Genomic DNA, 25,321 nt, shown 5'->3' with positions numbered 1-25,321 from the left:
AATCACCCATCATCTCACCAACAGAGATAACCAATAATACTCTTTTCTGTATGTATTTACAGATATTTCTCTATTAATATGTAGATATTTTATATATAATATATGCAGTTTTATAAAAGTGATAATTTTTTACATGTGCTCTTTTATTTTGTGATAATTGTATATTCACGTGCAGTTGTAATAAATGATAAGGGATGACACGTTCCCTTTACCCAGCTCCCCCCAATGGTAACATCCTGTGAAACTCAAGTACAGTGTCACAATCAAGATATTGACATTGATACAAAACATTTACATCACTGTAAGGATCTTCTGTGTTTGTCTTTTATAGCTACACTAACTTTCCTCCTACCTCTGTTTCCTCTTTAACCTCTGCAATTAGCAATCTGTTCTCTATTTCTATAATTTTGTCATTTCAAAAATATTACTTAAATGGAATCATACAGTATGAACCCTTGTAGGAGTGGCTCTTTTCACTTGCCATAGTTCTCTGGAGATTTATTCAGGTTGTTGTGTATATCAATGGTTATTCCTTTTTATAACTGAATAGTATTCCATCATATGAATGTGCTACACTATATGTAACCATTCACCCATGAAGGGCCTTGGGGTTGTTTCCAGTTTGGGTCATTATGAATAAAACTACATGTGTAAGTTCTTGTGTGAATGTAGGTCTTTATTTCTCTGGACTAAATGCCCAAGAGTACAATTGCTGGATTGTTTGGTAATTGCATGTTTTGTTTTTGTTTTTTGCGGTATGTGGGCCTCTCACTGTTGTGGCCTCTCCCGTTGCGGAGCACAGGCTCCGGATGCACAGGCCCAGCGGCCATGGCTCATGGGCCCAGCTGCTCCGCGGCATGTGGCATCCTCCCGGACTGGGGCACGAACACGTGTCCCCTGCATCGGCAGGCAGACTCTCAACCACTGCACCACCAGGGAAGCCCTGCATGTTTTGTTTTTTAAGAAACTGCCAAATTGTTTTCCAGAGTGGCTGAACCATTTTACATTCTCACTAGCAACGTATATGTGATGTAGGTTCTTGCATCCTTGCCAGCATTTGATGTTGTCGCTATTTTTAAAAATTTTAACCATTCTAATAGGTGTGTAGTGACATACTAAAACTGTAGTTTTAGTATGCATTGCCCTAATGGCTAGTAATATTGAACATCTTTTCATGTGTTTATTTGCCATCCGAATGTCTTCTTTGTGAAATGTGTGTTCATGTCTTTTGCCCATTTTCTAATTGGATTGTTTGAGGGTTTTTTCTACTGTTGAGTTTTGAGATTTCTTTATTCTCGATAGCAATCCTTAGGCAAGTATTTTCTCCCAGTCTATAGCCTGTCTTTTCATTTTCTTATCAAAGTCTTTCACAGAGCAAAAGTTCCTAATTTTGGTGAAGTCCAATTTATCAATATTTTTTAATGGATCATGTCTTTGGGTTAAGTCTTTGTCTAGTCCCAGATGCCAAAGATTTTCTCCTGCATCTTTTTCTTCCTTAAAAGTTTTTATAGTTTTATGTTTTATATTTGAGTTCATGATCCATTTTGAGTTAGTCTTTATATAAGATGTGAGACTTATGTCAAGATTCTTCTGTGTTTGTTTTGGCTTATGAATGTCTAATTTTTCTAGCACCATTTATTGAAAAGACCATCTTTTCTTCCATTGAATTGCTTTTGCACCTTTGTCAAAAATATGTTGGGCATATTTTTGTGGGTGTATTTCTGGATTCTCTGTTCTGTTCCACTGAACAGACTCCATTGGTATCCATCAGTACTAGCCTTGATTACTGTATCTATAAATCCAGTTTTTATAGGATTCATTTTCATGCACTAATACAGCTCTGTATCATTTTTGTTAGCTGTTGTATGTTTATATTGATACCATACAACTTATTAACTAATTCTTTGTTGTATGTTTAAGGTTTTAATAGTTTTCCTATTATGAATGATAATAGAAGGGCTCGAAGATATATTCTCGTATATATCTTTTTGCCCTTTACCAATTAATTTCTCATAATAAGTTACTAACAATGGATTGCTAGGTCAGTAGCTTGGTATGGAGAGTGTTAAAATTTTGTTTTTCATGTCTAAGACTTCAAGTCATCTGGAATTTATTTTAGTATATGGTGTCAGGTAGAAACCCAGTTTTATGTTTTCCTTATGCTAAACCAGTTACCCCAGTAGTGTTCATTGGATATGATGCTGACTCTATCATATATAAAGTTTATATATATATGCTTGAATTTATTTCTGGTCTCTGTATTCCTTTGATCTATTTATTCCTTTGACTACACTTTCCTGTTTCAGTTACCAACACTATAAGAAGACTTTTGGGGGATTAAGGGGTAAAGCAAGTTTCTTCTTATTGTTCTGTTTTCTTCATAGCTTTATTTTGTCAAGTTCCATGAAAACCCCTATAGGGATTTCTTAAAGTGTATTGAATTTATAGGTCATCAGATAAATTTGACACTTTGGAGATAAGTATTTGCATTCATGAACCTAGGATATCGTTCCATTGTTTTCAGATCTTCAGTACTGTCTTAAAAATTTCTCCGTAAAGCTTTGTACATTTTTTTGCTTGATGTATATTTTGGTATCTTGTAGTTTTGGTTACTATTATGATTTAACTTTTTTTTAAAAGTTATACTCTTCTTATTTTGTGAAGGTTTCTCATTCTCTGTCTTTCATGACACTGTATAAAAAAATAAACTTTACGTTTTAGAGCAGTTGTAGGGTCACAGAAAAATTGAGCAGAAAGTACACAGAGTTCCCATATCCCCCCTGCCCCAACATGCACAGCCCACTTACTGCCATCATCTCAGAGGGGTACATTTGTTATAATCATTACTCTACATCGACACATCAGTATCACCCACAGTCCTTAGTTTACTTTAGGGTTCACTCTAGGTATTGTACATTTTATGGGTTTGGACTAATGTATAATGACATGTATTTATCATTATAGTGTCACACAGGATAATTTCACTGCCCTAAAAATCCCCTCTCCTCTACCTGTTTGTGCCTCTCTACTCCCATCCCCTGGCAATCACTCATCTTGTTACTGTCTCCGTAGTTTTTGCCTTTTCCAGAATGTCATATAGTTGGGATCATACAGCATGTAGCCTTTTCAGATTGGCTTTCTTCACTCAATAATAGGCCTTTAGGGTTCATCCATGTCTTTTAATGGCTTGATAGATCATTTCTATTTAGCACTGAATAATATTCCATTGTCTGGATGTACCACAGTTTATGTATTTGTTCACCTCCTGAAGGACATCTTGGTTGCTTCCAAGTTTTGGCAATTATGACTAAAGCTGCTATAAACATCTGTGTGCAGATTTCAACTACACACCCACGAACACATAGTTTTCCACTACTTTGGGTAAATAGCAAGGAGTGTGATTTCTGGATCGTATGGTAAGAGTATGTTGAGTTTTGTAAGAAGTTGCCAAACTTCTTCTAAACTATCTTCTGGCTCTACTATTCTGCATTCCCACCAGCAGTGAATGAGCATTCCTGTTGCTCCATATCTTCACCAGTGTTTGTTGATGTCAGTGTTGCACATTTTGTTGTTTTACTTTGCATTTTCTTGATGATATATGCTATGAAACATCTTTTCATGTGCTTATTTATTATCTTTATATCGTCTTTGGTGAGGTGCCTATTAAGGTCTTTGACCTATTTTTCAGTCAGGTTGCTTGTTTTCTTACTGCTGTTGAGTTTTAAGAGTTCTTTGTATATTTTAGATAACAGTCATTTTTTCAGATATATTTTGCAGATGTTTTGTCCCAGTCTGTGGCTTGTATTCTCATTCTCTTCACATTGCCTTTGAAAGAGCAGACGTTTTTTATTTTAATGAAGTCAAGCTTACCTTTCTTCTTTCTTTCATTGATCCTGCCTTTGATGTTATAGCTGAAAATTCATACCATACCTAAGGTCATCTAGGTTTTCTTCTATTACATTGTAGAAATTGTATAGTTTTGCATTACATTAAGTCTGTGATCCATTTTCAGTTAACTTTTGTGAAAAGTATAAGGTCTGTGTCTAGGTTCTTTTTATTGTGTGTGTGTATGTCCAGTTGTTCCAGTACCATTTGTTGAAAAGACTGTCCTTGTTCCATTTTATTGCCTTTGCTCCTTTTTTAAAGATCACTTGATTATATTTGTATGGGTTTATTTCTGGGCTCTGTATTCTGTTCCATTGACCTATTTGTCTATTCTTTCATCAGTACCACACTGTCTATATTACTGTAACTTTATAGTAAGTGTTGCTGTTGGGTAATGTCAGTCCTCCAACTTTTTCTCCTTCAACATTGTGTTGGCTATTCTGGGTCTTTTCCCTCTCCATATATAGTTTTGAATCAGTTTGTTGATCCACATCTATTATCTTTTCTAATTGGTTACTTTTGCCGTATGAGAACTCTTGCTTTTGTGGCTAGCAAGAGTGTTGAACTCAAATGAATTCCACTAGCTTGTTTTAAAATTATCTTGGGTTTTTTGTATGCGCAACTACAGCATCTGTCAATTATGACTATTTTCTCTCTGTCTTACCAATCCATATAACTCCTTTTTTTCCCCTCATACTATTTCATGAGCTAGGGTCCTATGATGTAAGTTGAATAATAAAAAGATAGTTGGCATTCTTATTTTGTCCCTGACAAAACTGAATATGTTTTCTGATTAGAAAGGTAGTATAAGCAAAGAAGATAGTTTTAGAGAAAAACAGACTTTTCTGTCATACATTCCGCAAACCACAACAAGTTTGGGAAACAATCTAGGGGCAAAAATAACCAACAAGGTGATATTAAAATATTCAGAGAATTCAAATATGGAAATAAGGAGATATCTACCTGATCCGCCCTACGCTCTCGCTGTTTGAGTTGGCATTGAGAGTGGATGAAAAATAAGTGGCAAAGTATGAGAGTCTGAGTCATAGGTTATTGCCTTCATTCCTTTATCAAATTCTAACTGAGCACCTACTGTATGCCAGGTACACTGTAAGGCATGAGGGTACAATGGTGAGCAAGGACAAATATGGTTCTTGCTATTTTTAAACCACAATGTATGTTTCATGAATAAAAACATTAAGTCAATAGCTGTCTGAAACAGGAAAATGGATTACTGAGTAGTTAGGAGATGATAAAATGAAGAACTATTAAGCACAGCCTTAATTAAACAGAATTGTAGCTGTAGAATGGTACTTCCTATGTATACTCATTGCTGTTTTTTAAAACTATTTTGAGTTTTTTTTTTTTTAAGGAAGAAGAAAAAGAAGCTGGTATACTTCTAATTAAAAAAGTATTAAAATGATAGTTGTCACATCTGGGGCTTGACAGAAGGAATTGATTACCCTAATATCTGTCTTGCAGTCAAACTGTTAATTAGGGCTCAGATGGTCATGCCAGATTTATGTCTCACTGCGAAGGGTTATTAAAACAAGAATTAGTATAAAGGAAAAGTTTTTGGTTTCAGCTCACCATGCAAACAGAAATAAAAGTCACTGTCAATCAATAGATTATATAAATGATTCAAGGCTCTAGCTTAGTAAAAAATCCATTTTGTTGTAATTTTCTAAGAGGCCATTAGGATGTGCCTTTAGTTTTCTCCTCTAAATCCTAACCCTAGTGAATGTGAATAGCATTTTAAGGCTTTACAAGATTTTAAAAAATTAGCACAGATATCTTTACACTTCTTTCTTTTTTGTTGAATTGCTTATTCTACTGCTAATTGCTCACCAGTTAGAGTCTTGGGAGATATGTTTCTTCCCCTTTTCAAGGGAATCTACAGCCAAAGCATGTTTAGCTCTCATTATCTTTAGATCATATGAAATTTGTGCCATGGTGGGCTTCTATTTCTGGAAAGCCAGAAATCTCATATTGGTAAACCCTCTTGGCAGTTTTTATGTTTCACTCTCTCTGCCTAGACCATATCTAGTTAAGTGTTTTAAAACTAAGTAGCAAGGATATTAATGTTTGGGAAAGAAAGAAGAGGTTCTAGGCTCTGTTTATACCATTAAATGTCATTGTGACTTTTGTAAAGTGATTCCAATTTGTATCGTGAGGGGGTAGGTGTAGAATGTGGGAACCTTAGAGATTACTTCCAGCTCCAGCGTTTAATTATAACAATGAGTATTTTCATTAATTTCCTTCATTATCCTTAATGGAGTCACAACCTTGGGAATATTTTATTCAGGACTCTTTTAGGTATAAGCGAGAGATAAACAAGCTGACATCCACCAAGGAAATTTACTGTCTCAGGGAATCTGTGGAGTTAATCAGTCTCAGCAGAGAGAACCTCTTTCTGGTAGGTCCAACAGAAGTCTTGGTGGGGACCTCGGTGGAAGGGTGGAATGCCCATCTCTGTAGCAGTGGACACATGTTTGGAGGGCAGGATAGAGAGGTTTCAGGATGAAGAGGTTAAGTCAGCCTCCCACGAGACCCACGGACTGAGGCTAGGGCAGGTATGGCTCCCCAAAGAAAACCAGCAGAAGAGGGAATGGCTACTGGGCAGGGTACTCACTGCAGGGGAATTGTTTGTATTGTCCCAGTCTCACGGTTTCGAGGTGAATTGTTGTGCCAGAGAGCACACAGGCTAGAAAGGCTACAGCCAGAGCGCAAGCCCAGGCTTTCCAGCACCCAGTCTCTGGTTTTCCCAACTACACAATGTCCCCTCCCTTGTTAGGAATTTTTTGGATTATGGGGAGTAAAGATGTGCTTTGTGAAAAGGAAAAGAATAGAGTGAAAACTGACATTTTTCAAGTAGTAGATAGGAGCAGTTTTTTTCTTCATTCTCAAATCATCCAGGGATTCAGGTTAAAGTGTTATTTTTGTGCCAAGATTTATTATTTCTTTGGGTTATTAAAATATATATAACATAAAATTGTATAAAATGGTTTCACCTGTTGTGTTTAGTTTTAGCTTTTAAGAAACTTTCTTATTTTTAATAGACCAGAAAGGATGAGAGGGAAGCCATTGTTTTACATTCGTGTTAAATTCTTTCTCCTAGCCTTAGAAATCCTCTTATTTGTTTAATCATCTTTGAATCCTATGCTGAAGCTTAAATAGGCATTTGAATGAGTATGTGATTTCTGCAACCTGGTTATTACTATTTGCTATACAATGAACTGTGTGTGTGCAAAACGTTCAAGCAGGCGACCCCTGGATCTGGTAATCATGGTGGACCCATCAGACAAGCTGAGGGCCTTTTATCACCCTGAGAGCCTGGCTAAATTCCCAGCTTTGAAGATTTCCTGTTGGTAACAATCACTGGTCACCAATAACACGTTGTAGGAACTTTAGCAGTTTTAGGCTCCCGCCCGTCTTTAGGCCCCTTGTCTGTGGGATTGGGGGGAAGTCAATGTTGACAGGAAGCTCTGCAGTGAGGCTTGAGGTCTGACACAACTGAAGAGACATATTCTCCTTCAGGGCAGAAGCTTCCCAAAGAAAAGCCATCCCTGTCACTTTGTCATGAGAAATGAAATAGATTGACTGATTATTTTTAACAGCAGAGGCAGGCTTTTCCTTTTGCACATTTAGAAGAAAAAAATAACCATTAAGCCTATGGAATTGCTCCAACTTTTATGGTCCTCTAACTTTTTACTTTTTAGTTGATAGATTCTTCTTTTAATGTAGCGCAGTGTTTGACTTTATCTTTAATCCTCTCGTGAACACATTGTTCATATATAGGAGAATGCACAATAAAATGGGATTTTAGAGTATAGATGGTAATAATAAAATTAAGGGGCAGCAAAGACAGGCTTACGCGCTGGTACGTTTATTGCTATCTCAAACTCCTTCTACCTTTCTGGCTTTCTGTGATTAACTTGTTATTGAAAAAATTTAAATGCTCTTAAAAGTAAAAACTGTAGGGCTTCCCTGGTGGCGCAGTGGTTGAGAGTCCACCTGCCGATGCAGGGGACACAGGTTCGTGCTCCGGTCCGGGAAGATCCCACATGCCGCAGAGCGGCTGGGCCCGTGAGCCATGGCTGCTGAGCCTGCGCATCCGGAGCCTGTGCTCCGCAACGGGAGAGGCCACAACAGTGAGAGGCCCGTGTACTGCAAAAAAAAAAAAAAAAAGTAAAAGCTGTAGTAGTCTTCTCTTGAATAATTTTTTCATCTAATCTCTAATAATGAATGTTCAAGCTAGAAAATACTAGTTTATAATGGTAGAAGTCTGTTAGCTGTATTTTAAGCAATTACGATATTATGCTTAATTTTTAGTGATATTTCCAATCACTTAAAATTTTCCAAGTCTTTCCCAGCCTGTCCTTATAGGTCGCACCTTGTCCTCTAAGAATTGACATTTCCACATGGTTTGTGTTGTGTCCTTTCCTTCTCCTTTGCCGCCTCCCGGATGCTGTGGGGGCAGTGGCCATCACTGTCCTTCTTGGTCAGCACAGACCCACACTGATTGTCTCGTTCGCCCCACTAACAAATGTGTTATTTAGCATTTGTCAACCAAGAGGAAAGAAGTAGCATGTGTTTTCCCCTAAAATATTCAACACAACATTCTGGTCTTCCTGATTTATTGATGATCTACGATGTTTTCCCAAGAAGAGAGAGCTTTGCCTAACACCACGCTGATTGCTGAAGTTTGCAAAATCTCCACCCATCTTTGGTGCAATAATAACTCCTGTTCTGACATTTCCAGAGACTCTTCTGCTTGCTGACGGATTTTGCACATTCACATCCCATCTCCACCAGTGCATATTCTTACTGAACAGTGATCAATTCAGCGGTTGACAAGTATCATCCTTTTTTATCTAATGGCATAAAAGCATAATAAGAGTCTTGAAACAGTAACTCTCAAGGCAGTGCAAAGTTAAAGGTTATTTGAAAATGTAAAAATCTTACAATCCAGAAAATAATAACAACGGTAAAACCCAGGAACAATTGAAAATGCATGAAGCAGACGCTTTGTAAATTTTTCCTAACTCTCCCACTGGGATACCAAGAAAATTGCCTTTAAAAAAATAATCCCATGACACTGTCTTTTGTAATTAGAGCTATTAAGTCGAAATGATAAATAACCATTCAGTGACATACATTAAAAGAAAATAGCCCTTTGCCCTCCTTTCTCCTGAATAACCAGAGATCTGAGAGCGTCCAGCATAGGAAGTTGCACTCCTTTAACCCTGAGGGTTGCTTAGAATTTAGGAAATTACAAAGCAAGGCAAGATGATTTTGTTTTTCATCCTTCCACATGGTCATGTCCATTAAGAGAGTAAATGGAACTGATTTGCCAAGGAGGTGAATAATTATAATAACCACAGCAGAGTGTACTCAGGAATGCAGGGTTTAGAGACCTCTGTTTTAAAAAAATTCACTGCAGGGGCACTTCAGTGGCGGTAGGTAATGTTAATAAGGCTCCGTAGACAAAGGTATTTATCACTTTAAATGGGAGCTTGTTCATGTTTTCGGGAATCAGATACTGGGAAGGAGAACTGAGCACCGATGCTCCTGAGTCTCGTGTGGTCCAGGACAATGATTTTACGTCATTCAGATTCCTACCTGTTATTGCCTGTGTTTTATAAACGCGGCCGACCCTTGGGAAACGGTTTTCTGAGGTTTGGAGCAGAAAGGTGGGTGGAAGGTGGGAGAGAGGAATGAAAGGGAGACTCAAGTTTTCTATTCGAGTGTAGAAAAAATGGCTGCTAGCACTGCAGCTCCTGGGAACATATTTTCTGTGAGGAAACTAGATGAGTATAATGAGTGTACCCTGTGCATAAATTCAATATTAGTTCTACACCCAAGGTCAAATGAAAGTTAATGACCATTTGCACACCAGAGATCTGAAACCCACGTTTTCTTTCTTTCTCATAATGACAAAAAGGAGAGCAATTTATATTTAAATTGCTCTAAATTTCAAAGCATAAACACAGAAGTCTCCCTGGTGCACTTCTTTCACCAGTGAAACTTCCTGGCAGGGCTCGACTTTCATAAAAAATGTGCTCCCATCCTATGGCAGTTCCCCAGTGTGGACCGTTTTCTGTTTTCTGTGGAACAGCCCTGTTCCTACCCTGCTGGGTTTGTGACACCAAATCAGAGCCCAGCAATGCAATCAGGGCCACTTTCTTTAATGATTTAGATTTTGGATTTGTTGAGCTAATTAGCTGACTGAGGCAACTAATGGGTGTCTTTAATACACTGTTGACGGGGTAGCTTCTCCAGAGCCTGCTAGCTCCTTTGTTCTTGGTCTTCTGGGGTTTGGGAGCTGCTTCCCAGAAGAACATGTGATACATGCCACCCTGCATCTGGAGGCCAGCCTGAGAGGCTAGTATGCTAATTATGAAGTGCCCCAAAAGGACGAGCATCCACTTAAAACCCTGTATCTGACTAATTCTGTGGGCTCGAATAAAGGTGTACATTGATGGGGGACGGGGTGCATGGGTGAGGGCAGGGAGGGGGATTGACCTGTGATCCATTTTTACAATTTATAATGTTATGACTGCTTCTCTGTATACCCCTAAGGTACCAAATAAAAGCAGTCTGTAGATGTTTAAAAATATTAAATATTAGAATAGTTAAGGAAATATTAAAAGAAAAAGATGATTGGATAATTAAATGGAAAGCTATGGCTAATGGCTAAAATGATCTCTTAGGAACTAAAATATTCTTTAAGAAGTGAAATCCTTGCTATATGCTGTTTTTATAAAGTTATGAAATTCTGTGGTCTGGTGAACACAGTCTGCTACCAAATCTGGCAGGCCTGGGCATGTAGTCAGGAAATCTTTTGATTCTTACACTGGCCAGTGTTCACTCTGGCAAGTCACTGGCTTCCCTCAGCCTCAGTTTCCATTTTTTATAAAAGGAAAGGTTGGGCTTGGTTGAGGCTAGGGGCCATGCTGGTCCTGCAGGTCAGGTCCTAAGTACCAAGTACTGGGCAGCTTTACTTCTCTTAAGCATACATTGCTGTCTATTTAGTAAGAATGTAAGAATAACAACTGCTGATAGCTTAATTTCTTTTCCAAACATTTTTTTTACTTTTCGACTTTTTCCTTAGTGAAGCTCTACACAAGGCCCTCTTTCTAGCCACCCCCCCCCCCCATTCAGGGAATATTCTCTGCTGTCATTTGTATTGACAAGTAAGAGCTATCAAGGGAAATCTTTGTCTTGGCCACAGAACCCAGGTATTGTCCATCATTCGTCACATTAAAAGACTAATTGTATAAACAGCCATGAAAATGGAGCTGTTCTCAGTAAAACTGAAAATGACACGGGCACAGCGTGTACGAATATAAGTTAAATAACGTGTTATAGTATGTAACACAAAGCACGCAGTTTGATTCAGCTGAATCCTACCAGAAAAAGTGATGCCGTGATGACAAAAAGTGAAATTTACTTAATGTACTATTCTTTCCATTTATGTGACCCATAAATACTTAACATTTGAGAATTTCTTACTAAGACATTGTCTTTGTAAGTGGCTAGATAATTGTGGTTCTAGCTACATGGGATTTTCAGATAGTTATAAAGATACTGCATTTTTAATACTGCAGTGATTGAAATCTGTTTTTGGAATGAGATTGGTGATAGAAATTTTGACCCTGGCGACAATGAAGGCTTATATTGTACAACTTCAACTTCAGCATATACATTTTGACATAAGTCCTTTTGTTGGAGATGAGGAAACAGAGATGGATAGATATTTTAAAGAATAATCCTAGGTTTCCTTCTGACCAGTTGCATCAGAATTCCTCATTAACTAAACGAAATTTTGTTTTTCTAAAGCAGGGTTCCTCAAATTTAATTTGCCTAGCAGTTACCTGCAGCACTTGTTAATACTGCTAATTCCTGCCCTGTCAGCACCCCTCCCCCACTCCAATTGAGTTTGGGTGGAGACCCTGGTATCTGAATTTTAACCACTCTTCACTCCTAGGTGATTTAGATGCCATGTTTTGACAAACACGTTCCGAAGTCTGTGTGATCTGCAGTCTCAGAGAGTGAGTTGGTGTTTTATAAAGGGTGTTGGTCCCATGAACCAAGCATGGTAAAGGGAATCAAAATGTTACTTATGCTTTTGCTACTAACTCATTTATTGGGCACCTGCCCAACATTTTAGTCTTTCTTGACCTGAATGGAAATTTTGTCATGGGAATGGTAACAGAATTAAAAGCTCTTATGGCATTGCAGTGAAACCTTTGTAAACGAAGAGAATTATTACCAAGCTTTATTTGGTGGGCAGACTTGGGAATAAGCAAACATTCTCACTGAAGTTTCTACATGAAACTTACCAGGAAGACATTTGTGTGGGGTTGGGGTGTTCCACTAGTTTAAAGAGGAAGTGAATTTAACCTTGGCTTTGAATAAGGGCACCTGAACCAAAGCCATATCTCATAAATTCTCCAAGTTGACAGAACTAAAGAGATTGTCTGGTTCTCCTTTTGCCAAAAAGGTGCTAACTTCTATCTGTTAAAAATGCAAACATTTAATAGAAACAAAGCATTTGCTTTAAGACCTATTAAAATTAATGGAGGAAGTTTAGACCTTATCATGTTATTGTTTTCTAGTAGAAAAATGACTGTGAGAAATTTGGGATTAATGTTTTTTTTTTTTCAGTAAACATTTGATCTTTTTATTTTAAGATGCATTCTAGGTATTCCATGTATAGGCATGTGGAGATAACAAGAAGGATACTGTATAATTATTATCTCTTTAGATTTTACAATATGTTTTCATTGGTATTATTATGGAATTGGAACCTAAATCCAGAAATTAATAAGCTGTTTAAGATTTTCTTCCTCAGTGCTAGCTGTTACAGTGAGATTGTTATCTTTTTCCCCTTAGGAACAGATGGAAGTTTTTAGAGATGTTGCCCATTATCTTCCATTCTAACTGCAATAGAGAGAAAAGCATGACAGATAGAATTGCCATCTTAGTTTTATATGTTCCTATCTTCTTCATTTTGATTTTTAGTTTTGTTTTCCTGTGTTTAAAAGGCCCATTTCTATATCATAGTTCTGAAGGTAGAGCTAAGTAAAGGTTCTTTTCCTCTGTCTGAGGGGGACCTCATAGAGCAAACACAAATTTATCATATATCAGTAACAAAACAAACTTCCACCTTCAGGTGGGTGGCATTAGGGGAGATTGGAGATTGTCCTTAGTTCATGGCTGGAAACCCCTCTTGCTGACAGTGGAGGTGGGTTGGTGGGCATTGTCCCAAGCAGCCTGTGGGCCCCGGGGAGTGTCTGTCTACCTTGTCTGGTCAGGCATTAGAGCAGCACACCTAGGCTGTAGGCTTGGACACTGGGCACCTTGGACCCTTTGGTCCTCTCAGAGTCATCACTGAAACTAACTACAGGTGTGGAATTCAGGCTTATCATTTGTACCTAAATCCACGTTGTTGAAGCTACTTCATTTTACTAGTAACATTAGGCCTAAATGAATCAAATAATTTCAGGGTTAGTCTTGTAACCAAATGGACAGTCTAGTAGTTTTATCAGTTTTATATGAAAAGTCAAAATACATATACTTTTATTTGAGAGGAAATATGTCTGGCTTAGTGCCTTCATCATGGATGTGAAAAGTAGTTTGGGCTGATAACCAATGCTGTATCAAAACTTTTTTCTTTCCACATATATCCTGGTTTGATTTTCTTATCTGGTAATCTTATGCAATTATTTTATTTTATGAGCCATTGGAGCAGTTACACTAATACTCAAAAATGGTAATGTAACAGATTGTCAGAGGTATTCACTGCACTGAAATATAGGTGGGAAATGCTTTGTTCTTCATTTTCAACAGCTATGCTATATGGTCCTATCTACTGCCAGTGAGCAATATTTCAGCTGTTTCTGATTTGAACTTTTGTTGTGGTAAATGTTCTGTTCAGGATGTTGGTCCTGCCTGGACCTAGTTTAAATCTCCTCTCTTGGACCACTTGACTTCTGGCATGTGAGGTGGTTGGAGCCCCATGGTGCCCCTGGGCTCCTCTGGTCTCTGCAGAGGTGCCCATGCCAGTGGCTGCTGCCTTGTGGGATTTGCAGCGGCAGTCAGGGGCCCATCTTGGCTGGGTCAGTGTCTGGACCTTCCTGGCTCTTCGGCTCCATATTGCCTCTTGCTGGAACTGTAATCCCCACTGCTTCCCTGCTACATGCTCCAACCAGCCCCTGGCCCTTTTTGAGGGCAGGCTCCATCACAGGCCTCTGTTTCCTGGGCCATGGAGACACTTCTGAGTCCTTGCAGACTTCCCAATCACGGAAAGAAGAGCAACTCAGAAAAGTGAGCTCTGCCCCTTTTTGCCCCTAGCCTTACGATGCTCACTGCTGATCCACTGTGTGTTTGCTGGCCACTGCGTGGGACTGGGGTAGGCTTCAAGGCAGTCTCCCCTATGTGCCACGGCCCTGTCAGTGTGTAAACCAGCACCCACGATCAGTGTCCCTTCAACCATCTACTGACCTCGGCCTCAGAGCCCAAGCCCACCTGGGGGAATCAGGACTGCTCTGACCTTCTGTCTCTGCTACCTCTTTCCCCTGTCCCAGCCCACGGTCCACTTGCAGCAACACAGGGACAGCCTTGAGCTTTTCTAGCCCATTACTTCCTGACTGTCCCCTTGAGGGGAACAAACCTGTGGCTTAGCCATCCCAGGAGAAAAGAGGTCTGTCATCTGAGACTTCTAGAGTTGGTTCTTGATGTGCAAAGGAAGGTGATATTCTCTACAGATTTTGCCCTTTCAAGTCTGTTGTCTTGCTGCACAATTCCACCTTGGGTGTCAGAATACAAATGTTATTGGCTTCATTTTTTTTTATATTCAAGTTTTTAATTTTTTTAAATTTATTTTTTATTGAAGTATAGTCGAATTACACTGTTGTGTTAATTACAGCTGTACAACAAAGTGACTCAGTTATACATATATACATATTCTTTTTCATATTCTTTTCCATTGTGGTTTATCACAGGATATTGAATATAGTTCCCTGTGGTCTACAGTAGGACCTTGTTGTTTATCCATATTGGCTTCATTTTTATGTTTTTTATCTTCTGCTCTACCCAGCTGTAGGTGGGTCTGATTAGGAAAAAGTTTCCATCCAAGGATGAAAATTCAGAAGAAAAAAGCGCATTACATGTTTTATACCATAAGTAGTAGCTACCCTTGATTAAGCCCTTGACCTCCATCCTTTCTTCCACACACCCACCCTGTGGAGTCACGGTTATTATCATCCTCTTTTGCAAATAATGAGGTTCAAGGTTGGTGAGTTGATATCACTTGACAAAGGTCGTATACTAGAAATAGCGTAGGAATGATGCTGTATTTTTTCCCAACTGTGTAATAAAAGGAAATTTCTTTAAATTTTAGCGGGATAGATTTCAATGAAGGTTAAGGAAAATTTTCAAATCTTCTTTCCTGGCCTCCTCTTGGCCTGTCTGGTTCCCCCCCCCCCCGCATTGACTGATTGATCGATCGATCGATTGTACCATTTGGTGTCTTTGCTTGTATTTGCAAACACAAGGACTCTTAGGGGATTCTTGGTGGTTCCTCTGTATGTTTTAGAATTTCACTGTGATGTCAAGGGAAGCTTCAGCAGTAGAACTGCTGACCATTCAGGAACAACAGCAACAAAAAGAATGAGCATCATGTGAGTAGCAGAAAGTTGTAATAAACGTTATCTTTGAAATGTAGGTTTCTTGTCTACTGTAAAACCTTAGTTAACAAGAGTGTCCATGTAGATCTAACCTGTTGTGTTTTCTGGTTTACAGTCCCTGAGGCAGAATTTCTTAGCTGTAAAAAGGAAATTAAGGGATTCCCTGGTGGCGCAGTGGTTGAGAGTCCGCCTGCCGTTGCAGGGGACACGGGTTCCTGCCCCGGTCCGGGAAGATCCCACATGCCGCGGAGCGGCTGGGCCCGTGAGCCATGGCCGCTGAGCCTGCGCGTCCGGAGCCTGTGCTCCTCAACGGGAGAGACCACAACAGAGAGAGGTCCGCGTACTGCAAAAAAAAAAAAAAGGAAATTAAGAGACTCAGTTCAATTCTGGCTTAGTCCCTTACTGTGAAGTAGTGGCTTCCAGACGCTCATTTTCTTATTCTGTGAAATGGAGCAAAGGGCACCTGCCTCTGGGACTCTTGGGGGTGGGAGAGAGTTAGATGGCCTAAAGCATGAAGCTTCTCACTGGCATGTAGTTAGGCTTAGAAATAACTTTCTTTTACTCCCTAAGATAAATCTTTTAAAATTTTAATTGCTCAGCAAAACTGTACAGAGTAGTGGAGTGCACTAGGATCTTTTTTAATGAATGAATGTCTTGCAGTGTCTGAGCATCATTGCTGCTCATATCTTTTATCACGTGATCAGCCTGAACCTGTCCTGTCACCAGAGCACAGTCCTTGCAAGGCACTTAAAAAATGAAAGCCTTTCTGTCTCCCGAGAAAAATGTTGAAGAAAATTTTTGCTAAGGTTAATTCGTTTGTTTTTCATTGAGGTTTTCTTTCTTTTTTTAAAAAACATTTTCTAGAATCAATGACTTTTTTTTAAATTTTATAAATTTATTTATTTACTTTTGGCTGTATTGGGTCTTTGTTTCCGTGCGAGGGCTTCCTCTAGTTGTGTCAAGCGGGTGCCACTCCTAATCGCGGTGCGTGGGCCTCTCACTGTCGCGGCCTCTTGCTGCGGAGCACAGGCTCCAGACGTGCAAGCTCAGTAGTTGTGGCTCACCGTCCCAGTTGCTCCGCGGCATGTGGGGTTTTCCTGGATCTGGGCTCGAACCCGTGTTTGCTGCATTGGCAGGCACACTCTCAACCACAGCGCCACCAGGGAAACCCTGAGGTTTTCTTTTAGTTGGATTGTATACAAGCCATCTTTGCATTAAAAGGAAACTTGTTCATTTCTGGTACATTTCCTCTCAAGAAGGGCAAGGGAACAGGCTGCTGGGCTCAGGTACTGATGAGCTCTTTATTACCCTTGCCAGTGGAGCAAATATTTATGTTCTAATTAAAGGATACACTTTGCTCTGGTGAGATTATCATTTTTCTCTGTTGAATAACTTTTCCGTTGGCTGGATATGTATTAAATGTTACTCCAAAAAAAACACCTAATAGGTAAAAACCTGTGACGAAGTGGAGGAAAGGAAGTTTGGAGGGCCGCCTCAACTACAAGGCAAAGGCCTAAGAGTTGAAATGGAATCCTCTGTGCCTGAGGGCAGGGATAAATCATGCAGTCAGTGAGGCAGCAGGGAAGCAGCCAGAGTCCCTCTCGGTGGCTGGAGGTGCCTCCAGCCAAGTGTGGGGAGTGTGGAGCGTCTGATGTGGGAGATGGCAGAGATTCTAGCCTCCACACTCTAGGTTGATTATGATGTCTGGGTGCCAAGAATTTCCAGAATTATCAGCACACCTATATTCAAATGTTAGTAAAAAGTAATACATTTCTTTTACGCAGCAAACGTTTATCATCTGCTCTGTACAAATCCGTGGGTTGGGAGGCATGGCTAGAGTTGGAGGGGAGGGGATGTGTAGGAGAGCTTAAAAATAAGTATGTCGTTATGGCTCTAATTTTCAAAGAGACTGAAGTCCTAGTAGGAAATTCAAGTCAATTCTTGCTTAGATTGTTTGTAATAAACGTAATGATGGTGATGTTTCCTTTGCTCACATCGCCTCACTTGCTGCTAAATGACTTCCGAGTTCCTCAGCCTAACATCCAAGGCCAACTAACTCTTCCAGCTTTGTTCTCTGCTGTTTCCCAACACTGTCCTGTTCCCTGGTCCCATCCCGTGCTTTTCTACACCTTACGTCTGTTTATGCCGATTCTCTATGTAGACTGCCTTTCCTCACCACCTCGTTCATGTGTCAGAATCTACCTTTTCCTTGAAGTCTCTTTCATAATCTTACCCTCTCCCTCAAACTGGTGTGACATTTTATTCTGTTTGTTTCTGAATTGGTCACCTTTGTTCAGTTAAGTAGACCAATACTCAGCAGCACAGTTTCTAGAAGTTATTCTCTCCCCTTGAGGAATTCGTGATGTAGATGAGTAAAGACAGATGTTTATGTAGCTAGTTATAAAATACTGAGATGAAAGAGCATAACTGTATAGAAAAAGAGCTTTGTTAGGCCAGGAAGGAAGGACTCCCCATTTTATCGAGGGCCAGGGGTACAGGTCGTGAAGACGCGGAAGGATTCTCACTAGAGGGATGGGGTTTGAGCTGGAGAGCCCAGTGGACAAGAATTTCACCTGGTGAAGGTGGCAACAAGGGCATTCCAGGCTAGAAACAAAGAACTGTGGGGCGTGCCCTGGGAGAGTGTGAGACCCAAATGCCCAGCCTTCAAGGCCAGGTTGAGGCTTCAGCCTGAATGACGGACGGCCAGTGTTTAGTAGAGTAGGGAGCCCAGGTGTCAAAGCTCTCAAACCTGCACAGACTTGGGCGGAGGCCTACTGCATCAGAGACTCTGGGATCGGGCTGTGGAGTCTGATTTGGCATTGAGCTCCCTGTGTGACTGTCGTGTTCTCCAAGGGGTGAGAGGCAGGAGTCTAAAGGGATTGGGGGGGCGTGGCAGGATCAAACTGTCGATTTGGAAGTGGACCATCTGGGTGGAGAATGTATTGAGGGAGAGGCTGGCTGATAAGCTGTGGCGGTGGCCCCCGTGGGAGGTGGCGGGGTCATGAGCTGTGACAGTGGCAGGGAGGGAGAGGGATAGAAACGTTTCGGAGGTACAAGTGACAGGATCTAGTGAGAGATGGATGAGGGATGAGGGGAAGGAAGAATATGAAGACGCCTGGTGGCTATCTGAACTAAAGAACAGGCCCCCAGAGGAGGAAGAGGCTTGTGGGATATAGTGAGGGTCATGCATGTGACCTCAGACCTTTGTGTCCTCACATCCTACTAAATAGATGACTCTTTCTTGAGGGCAGAGGTGGTACCACTACACCTATCATAGCAGCTTGTACGGAGCAGACACGTGACGGTCTGTGAAATGAACATCCTCAGTGTGTAACCAGAGATGCGGGCCTGGAATTCAGAGAAGAGGGCAGAGATGTAGACACAGCTTTGGGAATAACCCGCATAACAGGGAAAGTTGAAACCATAGGAACAGATACGATCACTGAGGAAAGAGGCAAAGAGAGAAAAGACAGCCTGCAGAAAACTTGCATTTTTAGAGTTTCAACATGATAAGGACCGAGAAAAGAATTTTAAAACAACAGTCTCAAGTTCAGCTGACAGGCTGAACAGACTGGGACAAAGATATAGTGGTTATTGGTCAGCTTTCAAAGTGAAGTTCAAATGGCACTGGTTGGGCCAGATTATAATAGTGAAGTGTGGTGGGATTGTAAATTGGTGCAGCCACTGTGGAAAATAGTATGGAAGATCCTCAAAAAATTAAAAATAGAACTACCATGTGATCTAGCAATTCCACTTCTGGGAATATATCCAGAGGAAATGAAAACACTAACTTGAAAAGATATCTATACCCCCATTTAATAGCAGCATTATTTACAATATCCAAGACATGGACACAGCCTAAGTGTCCATCAGTGGATGAATGGATATAGAAAAAACCAAACTCACGGAAAAAGACATCAGACTTATAGTTACCAGAGGCAGAAGGTTGGCAGAGGGGGAAATGGAGGAAGGTGGTCAAAGGACACAATGTTCCAGTTCGAAGGTAACTAAGTACTTGGGATGTAACGTACAACATGATGACTGTAACTGACACTGCTGTATGTTACATAGGAAAGTTGTTAAGAGAGAAAATCCTAAGAGTTCTTATCAAAAGGAGAATTTTTTTCCTTTTTCTTTTGTTTCTTTTTACTGTATCTATAAGAGAAGGTGGATGTTAGCTGAACTGATTATAGTAATCACTTCACAACATATGTAAATCAGACCATCATGCTGTACACGTTAAATGTATACAGTGATGTATGTCAATTAGTTTTCAATAAAACTGAAAAAAAACAGACAAAACTTAAAACAGTAAAAAAATAATAATAAAAATACTGTATGGAATGACTCAGTGGTGACTACTGACCACTATTGTTCAAATTTTCCTGCAAAAACATATATAGTGATGAGTTGAGGCTTGCAACTGCTTTTTCCCTTACTTTTTAAAGATTAGAAAAGGTTGAGTGTTTGGAAGCATTTGTGAATGTATGTTGGTAACTAAAAATGAATGTACTCTATCAGTGTATCTTGCTGGCAGCTCATTTCCATGCCCCCTCACGGGGAATACACTCCTTGTTGAATGTGGATGGAGTCTTGTTGAGAGACCTCCTAAAATAAACGAAATGACGTTTCTCCAGGAATGGTACCAGAAAATAGCTGGTTACTTGGATAGTGAGGAACTAGATTCTGCCTCTTGTGGCCTGAAGATACCTCTGTGTTTTCTTCACATTTTTATGTTCACAACCCACAGGACACACAAAAGAGCTTGACCTGGCACGTAGCTAATTCACATTTGTGAAAAATACTAGTTGCAATGCCTTTGACTTTTAATTTTTTTTCCTATTCTTTCTACTGTATTCTGTTCTATTTCATTAAAAAAGAAATGAAAAGGAATCCTGGTCAGGATCCACATGAACGGATTTGCAGATGTGTAGTTTGACCAGCCTGTTCTGCTCCATCCTTGACCGAGGGCGACTTGAACTGCCACAGATACATACGTTGTATGTGGGAGGACCAGGACAGGTTCCTTCACCTCATCTGTAAGATGAGGATGATTTTACTTGCCCAACTATTCAGGTTGTGTGAACATCAGATGAGACCCTTCATGAAACAGCTTTCCCTCTGTAAAAAATACCACATAGTGAAAGAGGACATTACTGCCAAAACTTTAATTCTTGGCAAGTTACTCTATGAATTATTTTTCTCAACTGTATTTGCTGATTTCTCACATTGGAACTTGAAGTGCTAAATTTCTGTCTGTAGTAAGATTTTTGGTTGGTTTGTAAATTTAAAAAAAAAGAAAAAGTTTGGTTGATTCCTAAAGAACGCTCGCAACTCTAGTCACATAGTGCATTACGGTCATTGTGTTTAATGACCTGCTGGTTTGGCTTCGACCTTTACACAATTGATCAGAAATTAAGTAAGCATCATTCTGATAGAGTATCAGTCCCCTGTGTGTTTAAATAATAGTTTTGACAGAGTTATTAGGAGAGTTTCCTTAGCAACCATCCCAGTAAGTCGTGGGGAGAGAGAACCTATTGTCCCCAAGGCAGCAAGAAAGTGACATTCAGGCGAGCCCTGGCATCCTCGGAGGCTGTAACTCCTCTTGAATTGCTCTTGGCTAACTTACAAATAGATACAATTAAACTAAGTACTTTTATGTGAATTAGTGCTAATTAATCCACATATATTCTTAGTTCTCTCGGGGGCTCTCATGTTTACCATTCAAAGCATACGCTTCAGAGCTTGTGCTGTAACTTTTGTGGTGGTAAGTTATTTTCAAAGGTCTTTTCTGGCTTTTGGACTCTGTGTGTTGAGAGATAAGGGGATGGTTTATGTTGGCAGAGTGCGGCTTTGTGCTTCCCTCAGTCCCAGAAGCAGTCATTCCTGTATCTGTGTTCCACTGGAGGGAACTGTCCCAGAATCAATATTTGCATAGGAAAGTTTCCCCCAACATTTTCTTATTCTAATCAGATAAACGAACTCAGTTCATGAATCCAAGTAACTGCTTCCTCCTTGTTCTACACGAGCCGCACTATGAGAAGGCAGGAAGAGAAGCTGCCCCTTATATATTCCTAGACATTAATCTCACATTAAATGGTCAGTAAGGCATTCCCTTTTCGGTGGCTAACTATGTGGTCCATGAGACTTCATGGGGGTGATTATAAAATCCTCTGAAGGTCACGATAAATAAGGTGTTTTCCCCAAGTGGTGTATGTGAAACCCTGGCTAAAATGCATTCTTGGAATCATATTTTTTCATTATTTCCAATAAAATTATGTTACGTGTTATAAGAGACCACACTCTTTTCTTCATTATCAAGGTGCTGAGGTTAAGAGTCTACTAGAACTTTGAGTGTCTCTTCGTTACCCACATTGCAATCAGTTGCTGAGTGACCTTTGCCACGTGCCTTTAACTTGTGTTTCTAATTCTTGCTCTGTTAATCAACATGTAACTCTGGGCAGCACATTTTGAGGTCTTCAGACATGTGATAAGAAATGGAGCAGTGTTGTTGAGGATAAGCTAGAAATACAGGACTGAATTTTTATTTTATCCCAAGTATGCTTTTCTGCTAATCTCTTCTTCCTTTGGTTCTATTTATATGTACTAAGAATTATGCCTAAATAGTGTGAACTCTCAATCATGAAATTGCTATTCACTGTCTTGCATATTGTATGACGCAGTATAATAAGGTGAGAAAAAGAAGTGCATAGACACCAGAACATTGTTGCTTTAGAAACAAAAACGTGAATGTAATAGGCAAAAATACTTCAAAATTTAATTTTCTTTATTTTCATCAAAACTGAAACCTTAAAGGGCAAAAATTCAAATAAAGCATAAATTAAGTGCCAAGGTACGGTGGATACTTCATGTGGGCCAAGTTGTCCCCTGTAGGTATATTACTGAATTGCCCTCCAAAAACGTAATTCCCCATTACAGGATGAGGAAAGGCTTCTTATATTAGTTGTTAGTTTGCTTATTTCTACAGCCCATTGCATTTTTAAGTGGAGTTTCAGATGTTATTTTGTATTTTATTTTCCCCTTTTCATTTGTGCCTCTAGTTTTTCAAAGAAAACAGGAGTGTTTTTCTTTATTCTTAAAGTTCCTCCTAACTGGGCAACAGTAGCATCAATGGAACGTTTTGTTGAAAATAGAAGAAAAGCTTCTCTCCGATTCCACTCTTCCAGCCTTGCCCTTAAATGCTCAGCTGGTAGGAGTTATCCTAATTATCCATGGAGTTTAACAGAAGACTTTCCCTCCCCTCTTTTTTAATAAATGGTTATGAAAGACGTAGCTCATATATGTAGGTGTAGTCAAGTTGTGCCGTTTTGGTCACTTGGGGAGACATTGTTCATCTCAGTTAATTTTTACAGAGCTCATGCTGCGTGCACAGCATTTTAGGTGGGTGTCATCATAAGCACCACGCAGTGGGCGTAAAAGGCATATAAAAGCAAAAGGTGTGTGAACTAATATTTTTAAAAGTACAGAGCAAAGAGCATAGTACTTAAAAGTACACAAAACAGTGCAAACTGGATCCAAAAGTACAGTGGGTGACCTCACTGTCGGTGAGGTTGCTGTGTCTGGGGCCTGCTTTTGATGGAGACGGCAAGAAGAATAAGTGGTACAGTGTGTATGAGCAGTGCCTTATTCTACTTACAAATCACCCTGGATTACTTTTTCTTACTCATCTCCCTCCCCCACCTGCACAGTCCCCTGCCTCTCATATTCAGTTCATTGCCAAATGAACTCAAAAACACAGTTCAAGTCCTCCATGTTTCTTCAGCTCATTGCCGCTTCCCTAGTCCATGCCCTGGTTATCTCTAGGCCAGATGTTAAGCCACGGTCACCTAACTGGACTCCTTGCTTCCTTCTTGCTCCTCATAAGTCTGGTCTCCACAAAGCAGGCAAAAAGTACCTTTGAAAATAGACGCATCATACAGTTCCCTATTTTAAAATTCCTTGGGGCGCCTCCGCATGTTCTTAGACTAACATCTGAATTGACCGTGGCCCATGGTCTCTCCAGGCTTGTCTTGCATCACTCTTACCTGTCTCGGGCAGCTCCGTCTCAACCTCGGGTCTCAGCCCACATATCACTTCCTCAGAGAAGCACCGTGCATGGTCTGCTCTCCGCAGTGACCTCCCCCAGTTGGTTTTCTGTCATTTCACCATTTATCATGATCTTTAATCTCATCTTATTTTTAAAGATTATTATTGTAATAATTATGATTGTTACTCGTTGGAACAGTAGTTGTTAGCTATCCCCCCAGCTAGTATGTGTACTTCATGAGGTCAGGAGCTTACCTGTCTTGTTCACAGGAATGACCCCAGTGCCAGGCACCTAGTAGGTACTAAGTACATATTTGTTAAAATGGAAGAGCAGGCTATACAAGGAGAAAAATAATGAAATCCTAGAGTTTGGATCAGAGCTGGTACAATACGTTCTGATGTTAAATGTCAGGGTGAAGTTGGAGATGAGGAAGAAGCTGGAGAATTCAAGGAAGACCTTCTGTGATGAGCAGTGTTCAGACTTGATGAGATAAGTGATACAGAGGCCAAAGCAGGGCACTTATTGTTATATTTTTTGAGACTGATTATTTAGCAGTTGTGCTCAAGCCCGATTTTATTAGGGAGAGGTTGGAATCAGGGGCTTTGTGGTAGGGGGTTATTGCACCGGTGCAGAAAGGGTGACAAGGACTTGGATAGGGAGATGCTGGGGAAGTATGGGAGAGGAGGTGGATTCAAGACTCCATAGTTTGGAATTTTGTGGTAACAATGCTCTGTACAATCCAAATATAAAATATTTGCTCCTCTAGCAATCCCACTCCTGGGTATATACCCCGAGAAAACTCTAACTCGAGAAGGTACATGCACCCCAATGTTCATAGCAGCACTGTTTACAATAGCCAGGACATGGAAGCAACCTAAGTGTCCATCCACGGGTGAATGGATAAAGAAGATGTGGCACATATATACAATGGAATACTACTCAGTAATAAAGAAGAAAGAAATAATGTCATTTACAGCAACATGGGTGGACCTAGAGATTATCACACTAAGTGAAGTAAGTCAGATAGAGAAAGACAAATATCATATGATATCACTTATATGTGGAGTCTAAAAAAATGATACAAATGAACTTATTTACAAAACAGAAAGAGACTCAGACATAGAAAACAAATTTATGGTTATCAAAGGGAAAATGGGGGGTGGTGGATAAATTAGGAGTTTGGGATTAGCTGATAGACACTACTATATATAAACTAGATAAATAACAAGGCCCTACTGTATAGTACAGGGACCTATACTCAGTGTCTTGTAATAACCTATAATGGAAAATAATCTGAAAAAGAATATATGTATGTATAACTGAATCACTTTGCTGTACACTTGAAACTAACACAACATTGCAAATCAACTATACTTCAGTTTGAAAAAATCATGCTTCATTATATAACAGTAAACTATTAGCCAAAAAAATCACATAAAAAAAAATATGATGTTCTCACATGAACTGGATAGAAGCCTTCACCTCTACCCCAGCTCCCCCTTGGGTGAAATACGAAACTGACATGGTGATGTCTTGATGGGTTTAGGTGACGAGGAAAATTGAGATCGGATTGCTCCAATGCCACTGATTTAACAAATGAGATAATGTACATGAAAAGTGCCTAGTGCTATTCGTTAAACTTTTCATCCAAATAATTTAAAAAGCAGTACTGATATTTACATTTTGGGACTCTACC

At 39.8% G+C, this 25,321-nt stretch overlaps 1 protein-coding gene across 4 annotated transcripts in view; it reads left to right on the top strand.

The window, feature by feature from the left end:
- RAPGEF5 (Rap guanine nucleotide exchange factor 5) overlaps nt 1-25,321 on the top strand; it is a 219,383-nt gene that overhangs the window by 84,148 nt on the left and 109,914 nt on the right. The window lies entirely within an intron of this gene.

The sequence above is a fragment of the Orcinus orca genome, chromosome 9 (genome assembly GCF_937001465.1).
Source record: "Orcinus orca chromosome 9, mOrcOrc1.1, whole genome shotgun sequence".
NCBI lineage: Eukaryota > Metazoa > Chordata > Mammalia > Artiodactyla > Delphinidae > Orcinus > Orcinus orca.
This window is presented reverse-complemented; position numbering and strand designations above follow the sequence as displayed.